This window comes from Ambystoma mexicanum, chromosome 5p, assembly GCF_040938575.1.
Source record: "Ambystoma mexicanum isolate Mex_15411 chromosome 5p, UKY_AmexF1_1, whole genome shotgun sequence".
NCBI classification, from domain to species: domain Eukaryota; kingdom Metazoa; phylum Chordata; class Amphibia; order Caudata; family Ambystomatidae; genus Ambystoma; species Ambystoma mexicanum.
This window is the reverse complement of record NC_090930.1, coordinates 705,621,219-705,633,297: the sequence shown is the minus strand read 5'-3', so window position 1 is coordinate 705,633,297 and position 12,079 is coordinate 705,621,219.

Sequence of the window (12,079 nt, the reverse complement as noted above, 5' to 3'; positions counted from 1 at the left end):
TCATTTCGAACTAGGCATGATTGTCAAACTGCTCCTGATGATCCATCAACTTGCATCACTTGATTCTGCCTTTAGGCCTCATGGAGCATTGCTTGAAATGACTCAGCACATACTCACTTCCTGGAGTCAACACGAAACGTCGCACTCAAACTCAACCTGCCTCGACAGCATCTTGAAGCCTGGGTCGACCTTGTTGAACTGCCTAAGAACTGGAACCAGATACTTTTACCAGCCACTGATCCCCTTATTATATTTTTGGGCCCATACTGACTTGTTAATAAGGGCCTTGTGCACATGTGTCTTCAAGAAACATATCAATTGAGTGACATTACTACAATTCCTGCCTTTTTCCTCCATGCTAAACTATCTAGAGTATCTACACACATTTGTCCTGCATTTTCTGTCTTCTTTCACAGGGGTGGGTTTTATAGTGTTGCATAGTATTTTAAAAGTTAGAATCAGGTTTAATCTATGGCCCACTAAGGATGTCTTATCCAGACGGAAGATAATAAACAAGAGGGAGAACATTTGTCGGTTATGCAAAATAACTGATCCAATAGAAACTTTACACCATTTACTTGTTGAATGTACATCGTTAAATGAGAAGCATTCGTTTTATCTAAACAAACACTTTCAAGAGTTTAAAATTCTCATTCTGTTACACTCTGGCAATTCATTCTTTGCACTCACCACAGGCCTGTAAGAATCGCTGTGATTGGTTTCTAGCTATGTTCAAATGACAAGGTACCAAAATGTCAAACCAATAAGCTTACTCTGTTTTTTTAGTACTAGGTCATTTGATTCAAACAATATTGTCTTTTGAATGAAATGTAAGTGACCTTCTTTTATACTTTTTATGTTGTTAATTTTGTTTTCTTATATTTCAGATTTTATATTTGTTGTCTTTTTTTAAAATTAAAATATTGTAAAGTTGATTGAACTCAGCTAAATCAATAAAAAAATGATTATTAATTGATGTGTTCTATTAATGGATACATATTTCTATAGAACATTGATTGGACATTATTTTATTTTGGAACTTGTGTACTAATGATTTTGGGTTGTTACTGTCTCACAATCACACCCCTTCTAAGACAATAGCCTTCCCTCGACCCATGTTACCACTCAAGTTGAAGGAGGTTTATCTTCAGGCTGTGCCTGTTTACCTTTGTCAATGGAATTACTGTTAGCTGGTAGTGTTTTGGGGGCTGAGTAGGCAGTTAAACCACAACTCATACCTGTACTTCTGTAGAGCAGACGTGATTTTGTCACAAGTGTTATCATTATAACGTACCTATGGAAGGAGATTGTTAGTGAATTGTAAAGGTCTCAGTTTGCTAAATTTCAGTGTTGGTCATTGATACAGTGCTCCTGTTGTGACGTGTTCCTAATTCCTGGCTCATAGCTCCTACATCCATGTACTTGGTTCTTGATATTTACTGAATATCAGGTTTGCTCTGCTGTTCAGTTTTTCCATGTTTCTTTGGATTACACTGTTTTGCAGTCCCTTGCCCCAGAACAAGCACGACTCACACAGTTCCTAGCTGTTAACCCTAATTTTCTGAGCTAGTACTAATTTTCTAGTTAACCCTTGTTTCTTGGGTGTTCTCTGCTTGGATAGTTGCACTATTTCCAGTGTTATTTTGATATATACCAGACATAGCCATGTGGAATGCTGAGTATTATTTCATCCCTCAAGTGACTCCTTGCCATTCATTGAAAGATGAATCATGTACACCTGCATTCAATTACCCAAGATACAAGCAGGCTATGAAGTGAAATAGTGTGTCACATTGACATTCAATCAAAATCATATGCCCATGATTGACAGTAAGACTGCCTGGTCCACCCATAATAAATTTGAGACCAGGGTCTGAGCCTGGTGAATACTTCATCAACTGTGTGAAACCCTCAATCAAATGGATATTGAAGCAATCAACTCCACCAATGTTTTCTCACAATCAGGAAAGACTTTCAGAAAGCCTGATACCCTCTGTATATTTAACGTCATGCTTATTTTGTGACAATATCCTACTGCACGTTCCTTCTCCGCAAAAACAAAGTGAGAATGCTACTTACTAGGTTCATTGTTTATTGGTACGTATTTATTATTTATTGTTTTAATTTGTATCCTCTTGTTTTGGTCAATGTACCAGTCTTACCAGGACAGTACATTTAGCATGGGCTTCACTTAACTTGTACAGTTAACAGCACTTTTAACATCTACATCATTTATGAATGTATGTACTATGTTTTTGATGTATCAGCTTATTTACTTTTGCTCATGGCAAACCTTTTTTTATTTTGTTGAAAGTTTTTAGACCGATCTCTATTCAGGTCTAAGGACTGTGCTAAAGGTTTAAGCATACAACTGCATACTCTTTGCCCAGTGCCACCTTAAAAACAGAATCTTGGGGAAGCTTCCAGACAGTAGGGGATACATGGCCATTTAACCTCTGCCCCACTCTTGGAGGCCGCTGTTCTCCAACAGCTGGGAGCAGACATTACATCCCCCGCTCCTCCATTATTGTATAACCCACTGCTGAGAGTTATGCAGTAGCATTCAGTTCAGCATCCATAAAGGGTACTTTGCATTGGCCCACAGTTGTTTCTTCCCATTGATTTTCAATAAATTGTGTCTCTAGAAATAATGTGTGCCTTTTAACTTGCAACGTTCTCTGCTGTTTGCCATGATCAGGAAACACTTTGAAAGAGTCAGAATCCTTCTTTTGCCCTGTTAAATAATTATATTTAAAGTTATACTCATGTTGCCACAATATGTTCAATTCCATCACCTTTATGAACCCCTCTCCTTTCAACCCGTCACCTTACCACTTTGCTGCCATGATTTTCTACGACATCTTTGGCATGGCAAAAGCCGTTCCATGCCCCATGCACCCTCATGCAGCACCTCCCCTCCCACTCACAACAGTTCTAAAGTGAGAACGATACAGGCTCACATATTTGTTTTAATGCATCACTATATCAGGCAACAAAAACATAATCAAGATAATAGAACAGTACCTATTTATGGCTGCCTCTTACCTTATATATGAAGAGCTCAAGGACGCCATGGCTCAATCAACTGTTTTGCATCCAATGACAGCTTTTTAACTGTTAAAGTTATGGATCATAGGTAACATCAGGGAAACACACCATTATTGAACTAAACTCTCACACACATACATAGACAATGCATCACAGCACTACGCCAAATGCAAGGCCCTTTATTTTACAACGTCCACGTTAACCTCTAAAATGGTGCCATTTTTCATGAAGCTTTCAAAGAGGATCCTGTTAGACGTTTTATTTTCTTCTGTCAAGGTGGTGATGTTCCTGCTTTTGGAGATGATCATTTGAGGAATCCAATCACACGGATCCTTTCATTTTAGGAAGAAACTGACTTTTGGCGAGATTTCCAGGTTTAAGCCTTTTGGTGAATGTACTTAGGGATGCAACATCTATATTAGGCTGAACGTGAGTTATTCTTATTTTTAAGATTCCATTATGTTTGTTGTCTAGTATCTAACGTAGACAAAAGAGGTTTTGTTTTATATATTAGCTGCGAGGTAAGGGGGATTGTGGCTTAATACTTTTGGATTGATTTTAGGGCACATTTATAGGGGATTGTCGGTTCCTGACTAATTTAAGTATTACAAAAAATACTATTCTTTATCTAATAGTGTTTTGGCAGTTTTTTTTTTAAAACAAATATTTTATTAGATTTTCAATTTATAACACATAGAGCAGTAATGATAAGAAACAGTTCGAAAGAGTTCTTCCTACGTAAATTCAACAAGAATAAGAGCAACAGTAGGTCATCTCCTAAAGCCATTGAACAGTTAATAAACAAAAATCGATTATCCTCCCCACTACATTTGGCAACCTTATTACATAGTCCGATTTGGCTTGAGATCGAATATGCAACATAAAGGGGGTACTTTCGGGAAGTATTTTGCCCGCAGCAATGGGTTCTAACTTAAGGTTCCCGTTGTAAAACTTCGCAATACATTGCCTTCCTTGCTTCATCTCCCCATCAATGTTTTACTGAAGCGTTAATAAATTCGGACTACCTCTGAAGGCATTGTAAATGATAACTCTGTTCAACTCAATTAATTACCACCAGTGCTTAGGCCATTCTCTTTTGGTGTTGTTTCGAAAGGAAATTGTGCTTTTAACCAGCTTTATATACACAAAATCAGTTTCACTTACATACATTATATAGGATCGAGTTGTGTCTTAGTGACAGTCCATTCTAAGGCTGTTTTTCAGTCTGACATTACCATTTTGGTCTAGTTTCCATGACTATTTTTGGTTCCAGGGCATATAAGCTATTACAGCAAAGCTCTTGAGCACCTTGGACTCTTATGTTCTACCTTTTACTCAAGTTCTTGTCTTACAGAACATTATAGTTCGCATTACCTCCTGAGGTTCCACAATTCTCTCCCTCCCTCTCTCATCCCTCCTCTCTTACCCCTCCATTTCTTTTTATTAGTCCCTCCGTCTCTATACAATTCTCAACCCCCCTACAAGTATTATTTTATATTTCAGAGTCCAGGTTTTTAACCGTGTTCTTCCCTTTCTTGACCAGGCGTCTCTTTATCTATATTTTTGAGAGAGTTCAGGTTACGTGTGTGTTTCGGAACAGGTGAGGTTTGAAGAAATGGGCTTCTCTGTCCCATACATGTTCATAAAATGGATTCCATATAGTTAGGAATCTTAGGTATTTGCCGGTGTTGATGGCGCATATCTTCTCCATAGCCATCACCCCCCAGATCTTAACCCACCAGCATGCTGAGATCGGACCTTCTTTGTTTTTCCAATTTTGTGCGAGAGTCATTCTAGCTGCTGATAGTAGATGGGTGATGAGTTTAGCTGTCGCTCCTGACATCGCGTATTTCCCTTCTATAGGGACCCCTAAGAGGATTGTCTTCGGAGATCTCGGTAGATCCACCCCTGAGATGTCTTTTATGTAGCTTAGTATTTCCTTCCAGTAGGAAACTGCTTTAGGGCACGTCCACCAAATGTGGAACAGGTCTCCTTTCTCACCGCAGTTTCACCAACAGTTTGGTGAGTAGATGGATGTGCTTTGTGCACGTGCCCATATTTGATACCATTCCTCCTCCGTTAGTGACTCTTGCATATCTCTCTTCCAATTCGTTTTGTGTGCGAGCTGATCGGTTGGCAGGTCATTGGAGAGGAGTTTGTAGAGTCTGGAGACCTCTTTCGCGGTATTGCCTTCTTGAAGCGACATTTCTAGGCCTGATGGCGTCCTCGTGCCTGCTTTCTTCACCATTGGGTGTGTAATCTAGTGCCTGATTTGCGCATATCTATAGCGTTCGTTTTCCCCTATGTTGAATTTTAACTGGCAATCTGTGAAGAGCAGTGGAGCGCCGTCTTTGTACAAGTCTTTCAGTTGCATCGATTCTGCCCCTGACCAGCCCACCCAGTATCCCCGTTGGAGACCCGGTGTGAAGTCCGGATTGCCCATCAGTGGCGTATATGGGCCCAATCCACCAGGAATGCGTTTCTTTTTCCGGGCTTTGTCCCAGCTTAGTAAAGACCATTTCGTCATTTCTAGTAGAGCTTCTCTGCTGTTACGGTTTTCTTTGCTCAGGCTCAAGAGGGCTATTATGGGGACGAATGAGACTGATTGTTCGATTCTGCACCAACCTTTATGATCCTCTGGTTTCGCCCATCGCAGCATTGGTGCTAGTTGTGCCGTTCTAATGTATCTGTCAATTTCTGGAACTCCCAGACCGCCCAAATGTGGGGAGCGCATTAGGATTCGTTTCTGGATTCTAGGTTTCTTATTATGCCATATAATTTTGAATATCGCATCTTGCAATTCTCAGATCTTGGCTGGTGGTATTGGCATTGGCAGTGAGCTTACCACATAGAGGAGGCGGGGGAGAAGGGTCATTTTGACAGCTGTGATGCGGGCGAACCATGACAACTCCTGGGAGTCCCATCTGCGCAAGTCTTCCTGTAGCTGTTTCCACGGTGACGTTATGTTTGTCTGATATAATTTGTGCGGATCGCTGGCAAGGTTAATTCCTAGATATTCCAGTTTTCTTTCAACCCAGCTCATCGGAAATGATCTCGCCAATGTCTCGATGTCTTCTCTCTTTGCCGTTATGTTCATAGCTTTCGATTTGGGGAAATTTATGGAGAACCCCGAGACTCGTCTGAAGTCCTCCAGCTGGGCTATAGCTCTGGGCATTGTATTTTTTGGGTCTCCCATAAAGAGCATGATGTCATCCGCGTATAGGGCTATTTTGTGGGTTTCCTGACCTATTGTAACTCCCTTGATACTGACGTCTTGGCGGATCTGCATAGCACATGGTTCCATTGCCATTGCGAAAATTAGAGGGGAGAGAGGGCAGCCCTGTTGAGTGCCCCTTCCGATCTCCACAAATTCTGTGCTCCGACTATTGATCCTGAAGCTTGTCGATGGATGCTGGTAGTTGGCAAGCACCATTTTCGTAAATTCCGGACCGCAACCAAACCGTTCCAAAATCAAGCTCAGATAGCCCCAGTCCATGCTATCGAAGGCTTGGGTGGCGTCCAGAGCTGCCACAGCAAATGATTGTTGTGATCGTCGTCCAGCATCAATGATGTCCACTGCCCTTCTGACGTTGTCTTGTGTACATCTGTCTGCGATGAACCCTGCTTGATCATCATGTATTATATTTGGAAGGATTTCCATTAGACGAGTTGCTACAATTGTTGTGTATGTTTTGGCAGTTTTAAGGGAAGATACTTATCCTTCTGTTTCCTTTTCTTCCATTTACATGACAACACATTCTTATTATTGTTTGACATAATCACAGTGTTCATGCTTATCAGTGTTTGACTTGTTCATTGAAGATTGGCTTTGAATCACATATTAAGTGACAGATATGGTCTACATTATAGTATTTGTAAAGCTTTGAAGTTACTTCAAATGATTTTATATTGACTGGTTTTCGTATTCCATTATTGTGGAACAAGACATTTACCATTTGGTGAATGGGTCAATCATCCCCATCTTACAGTGGATATTAATTGGAATGCAGATTCATGTTTTCTTCCCTGAGACTGCAACAGATACCCCTGGAACATGCTACCAAGGGACATCTGCATTCTAAAGGACCATCTCCATTTCAGGAAAAGTGTAAAAACCGGGCTCTTAGATGCTTAACAAAACGAATGTTTAACCTTGACCCATCAAGGTTGTCCCTAAAACAAGGTACTTACTTGTGCAGACGCATCTGCCTTGAACACACTACAGAACACTCAGGAAAGTAAAACTATTGGAATACATCACAACAAGGCACTGCGAAAACCCTGAATGCCTTCCCTGTCTCCAAGAATATCTAAACCTCAACGCAGGACATCTTCACACATCAACCATTAAAGGTAAACACCTCTCACCATAATGCAACTGACAGAACAACCAATAATTTGAAATCCCTATGTAAAGAACACCACCAACCGATTGACAAGCCCCTAATTTCTCTTCACCTTGGGTATCACCGGTCAGGCCTTGACTTCTTTCCTCTCTGATCGACCCTCCCAGGTTCAACTTGGGTCCTTCCTCTCCTCTATGTCTATATCTACCGGTGGTGTTCCCCAGGGGTATAACCTCTCTCCCCAGCTGTTCAAACAAACCCTGGCACTTCTTGCCCACCGCAATGCTATGCCCTAACTTCCAGTGCTATGCGGATGACACTCAGCTAATTTTCTTCTCCCTCTCACATCTCTGACTGCCTGTCCGCCATCCAGGAGTGGTGTGCCGCCAATGATCTCTGCCTTAATGCCAGAAAGACTGAGATTCTCCACATCTGCACTCCCGCTCCCCCCTTTCCTGTCACTCCCTGGCCAGCCTCTCTTGGCCCTCTTCCTGCTCCCACCTGTGAGGCTAAAAAGCTCAGGGTCATCTTCGACTCCACACTCTCCTTCTCTCCTCACATCTCTGACATCTCTAAGAAGTCACACTATCAGCTGCACCTCTTCAGAGGTATCCTTCCCTTCCTCTCCTTACCCCAGAAGCTCACTGTCTATAGAGCTCTGGTTCTCTCTAGGCTGTACTATTGCAACAGCCTCTTTCTATATCTGCCTGCTTCTACTCTCTGCCCTCTGCAACTCATCTAGAACAGGATTGCAAGACTTGTCCTTGGCCTCAAGCCCAGGGATCGTATCTCTGCAGGACTGAAATCTCTGCACTGGCTCCCTGTGGCTGCAAGGATTAAGTTCAAAATCCTCTGCATTGTCCAGAAGGCCTTCTGGGATCTGGGGCCTCAATACCTTCAACTCTCTGTTCCTAAATATCTTCCTTGTCGAGCTCTTCGCTCATGGGCTTCCAACTCCCTCAGGGTCAGTCACTTCGCCAAGCAACGAGTTGGTGATAGATCTCTTTCTTCAGCTGGGGCCTCCCTCTTGAACGGCCTCCCTGCCTCCCTGAAACTTGAGGAGAACCATCTCCTGTTCCGGAAGGATATCAAAACCTTTCTCTTTGCTTTGGCTTTCTCTCCTCCTCTCCCCTGCTGACTTCCTGGTTTAAAACTAGCCTGCACTGGTTACCTGGCCACCCTCTGATCTCGGGCCCAGGTCCCCTCCCCAGCCAGTGGTACACCTGCACTGCCTTCCTGGAAACTTGGGGACTGTTTCTGTATCCCTTCAGTCCCACTTCCAGTACATGAAAGATGTTGTCTGCACTTACTCTTGCCACCTGCTGGCTGCACTACTACTATTGTTATTTATTATTTTATCCCATGTACTGCACTGTCCCCTCCACCCCTGGCCCCATGGACTCTCCCCCTTCCCTTTCTCATGCACTTGCACAATCTGAATGACACCTGGCCTAGTAGAATCGGTGTCTGTCTTCACCCTGTTCCCCTTACCTTGCCTTGTTTGCCTTGAAACACTTGTGTATAGGCGCGTTATAAATTCCATATCATATCAAATCATATCACCATACACGTTTGCAAGCAGGCCAATTACATACAGATTTAACAATACCATGTGCCCCATACTTCAAAGATCCCAAACATACACCTCTGACCACAACTGACATACTCAATGCCTGACCAAAACACGCCCACACAACAGGCACGAGGCCACCACTCAGGACACAAACCCTTTGATGCCCCATTGACTGCACAACTAGAAAGCTTATAAGCACGTAGAGCTGAGGGGACTTCCGATGTGCAACCTCAACACAAAAGCACTACAATCTTGCTTTTCCATCTTCTCCCAACTAATCAAACCCACTCACCCTCTTCCAGATCCACACGGAATCTCGAAACATAACATCACATAACATGATGTTGTCATGATGAAAGGCTATTTTCTATATCTGCCTGCTTCTACTCTCTGCCCTCTGCAACTCATCCAGAACAGGACTGCAAGACTTGTCCTTGGCCTCAAGCCCAGGGATCGTATCTCTGCAGGACTGAAATCTCTGCACTGGCTCCCTGTGGCTGCAAGGATTAAGTTCAAAATCCTCTGCATTGTCCAGAAGGCCTTCTGGGGCCTCAATACCTTCAACTCTTTGTTCCTAAATATCTTCCTTGTCGAGCTCTTCGCTCATGGGCTTCCAACTCCCTCAGGGAGAGTCCAGGGGGCAAGGGGTGGAGGGGACAGTGCAGTACATGGGATAAAATAATAAATAACAATATAACATGATGTTGTCATGATGAAAGGCTATTTTGAGTCTGAAATATGTAGAAGAATGTTAAGGTGTAACACAGTTTTATTACACGGCACACTCCAACCAGGGACACCTTCCCCGACAATGAATGTGGCGGACAATAAAGTGCTTTTTATTTTTAATAAAAAGCTGTTTTTTTTTCAAGTAGGCCTCCAACCTGTCTCGCACCCAACCTCCATAAACAACCTGTGTCACAATGGACCAGGAATCAGGCCGGTGTGTATCAAGAAGATATTTATTAATTTATTATTTAATGAAAAAGAAAAATCAAACTATTTCACAGATAGCAATGATGTGGTTGCACAAAATTCACTGTTCCCTACAAAACAATTAGGTTAAGATATCCTATCACAATTCACACAGTCTTGGCAACACAGAAAAATAACAATTTGATAAAGAGATAACATTGACGGTCTAGCACTCCCCGCTGCAACACTCACCCCCAAACATTAGCTAACTTGATTCCTTTGAATGGAAGCTGGTGGCAAGGAGAGAAAATCAGATTTGGGGTAAACCCACCACCCCAAGATGGGAAGCCAGCAAAGAAAGTGAAAACCTGTTTTTGGAGCAAAATGGCAGAATGGGATTTTGATTATTACTCGCAACTGCTAGATGACAGAATGAAAGGAAATTCATATTGCTTACACTTGATGAGATAGGGAAGCTTAGATAATACTAATCAGCATACCTGGGCAAAGTGAGAATGAAATGGAAAAATCGGTTTTGGGAGAAATCAAATGCAAAAGGGGAAATACAGCGGCAAATGGAAATTCGTTTTACACTGGATTTATAATGATAGACAGCCCAGGGATGGGGTTTTGCTTATAATAGGAAAATCGGTTTTCGATGACAAGGACAGAGGCAAATAACAGATAGACTTGTAGGCAAAAGGGATTGCTCTCAATGGGACTACGAATTTGGGTTTTAATAGGATAAATACAAATAGGAATTCGGGGGGGTAATGCACACAATACACAGACAAATTCAGTTTTCAGTTACGAGGAGACTAATTATTTTGAGGCAATACTTTAATGACTATAATAATTAAAGAAATACACCAGGGACAAGAGGGTTCATTTTGAATTTTAACACTCTTGAACCGTGAATTTCAAATGGCTGCATTAATTGATTTACTCAAAAAATATGCTAAGGATTTACACAGACACTGAGAGATGTATGCTAACAGAAACAGGCTAAACAAAGATGACTAAATTACACTGGCAATTTGGGGTTTTTAATGGGGTTTAATCCTACAAAAAGGAAGGGCTTATGCAATTTCGGGCTGGGGTATTTGTTTACCTACAAAGTGGGTCTTGGTGTGGGATTTCGGAAAGCCAGCTGGATCTCAAGACACGCTGAACAGCTAGGCAAGGGGTCTGTTCACTGCACTCTGCCTTGATTTGTTTCAGCCATCTTCTCTGCGTCCTCCTTCTCCTGTCTCCCCAGATTTGTTGTCTGTCCTGACCTAGTACAGTCCCCCTTATATAGCACAAATTACATCACTCATTTTACAATCTAGAGGGAGTACTCTGTAATTACCCCTACCACTCGGATAGGACAGTTTACCATTCCTCTCTCCGCCCCCTGGCATGATTGGTTCAAGGGAAGAAAGCACCATCTGTCTTTTTGCATTTATTACTATCCTTTATCCTCCTTGCCACTTTTTGACAAAAAACAGTTATGTCTCCTAACTTCATAATTCTACTAGCCCCTGACATATTAACTAGATATGTGGTTTTAGTGGGTCATAAGGAAGTAGGTAAGCCAATCGCCAACTCTCTACGATGTAGCATAGCCCAGTGGCACATTATTGCCCTTTTCATAAAATGTATAACAGTTATAACTATGCACAAGATTAAGCATGTTCATAATTTCATTTTCCATCTTTATACCAAATCTCACTGATATTTGTCCCATTTTAAGATCAGCCAGAAAACTGTTCTCAATAGCCATTTCAGTCTCCAAAGTCCTAGAAAAATGCACTTTATCTCTTTAAAACCACTTGGAAATAACATAAAAACATATAAAATAAAATTATTTCTCATTCCAATTGCTGCCAAAGATACCTAAAAATGAAATCAGTCCTTTAATTTCTATCTGGAGGATCTGTCCACCTCTGTGGGAGGGGTTCTTCATCCCCCACAGCCGGTGACCAGTGACTTTTATGACCCCCTTTGAAGTTGTCAGTTTGTTCTTGGTAGTGGGTGCAGGAAGGAGCTCACATCTCCTAGTCAAGCTTTAGCCACACTTGCATTCTTTGAAATCCCTGAGCCCCTGCTTTCAAGTCTGGCAGAACAGGGAATTATGATGCCCTCAGTAACATCAACCACTCCAATATATTTGGGGGAGATGTTCAGAGGCAATCTGGGAGATTATTGAATGCAC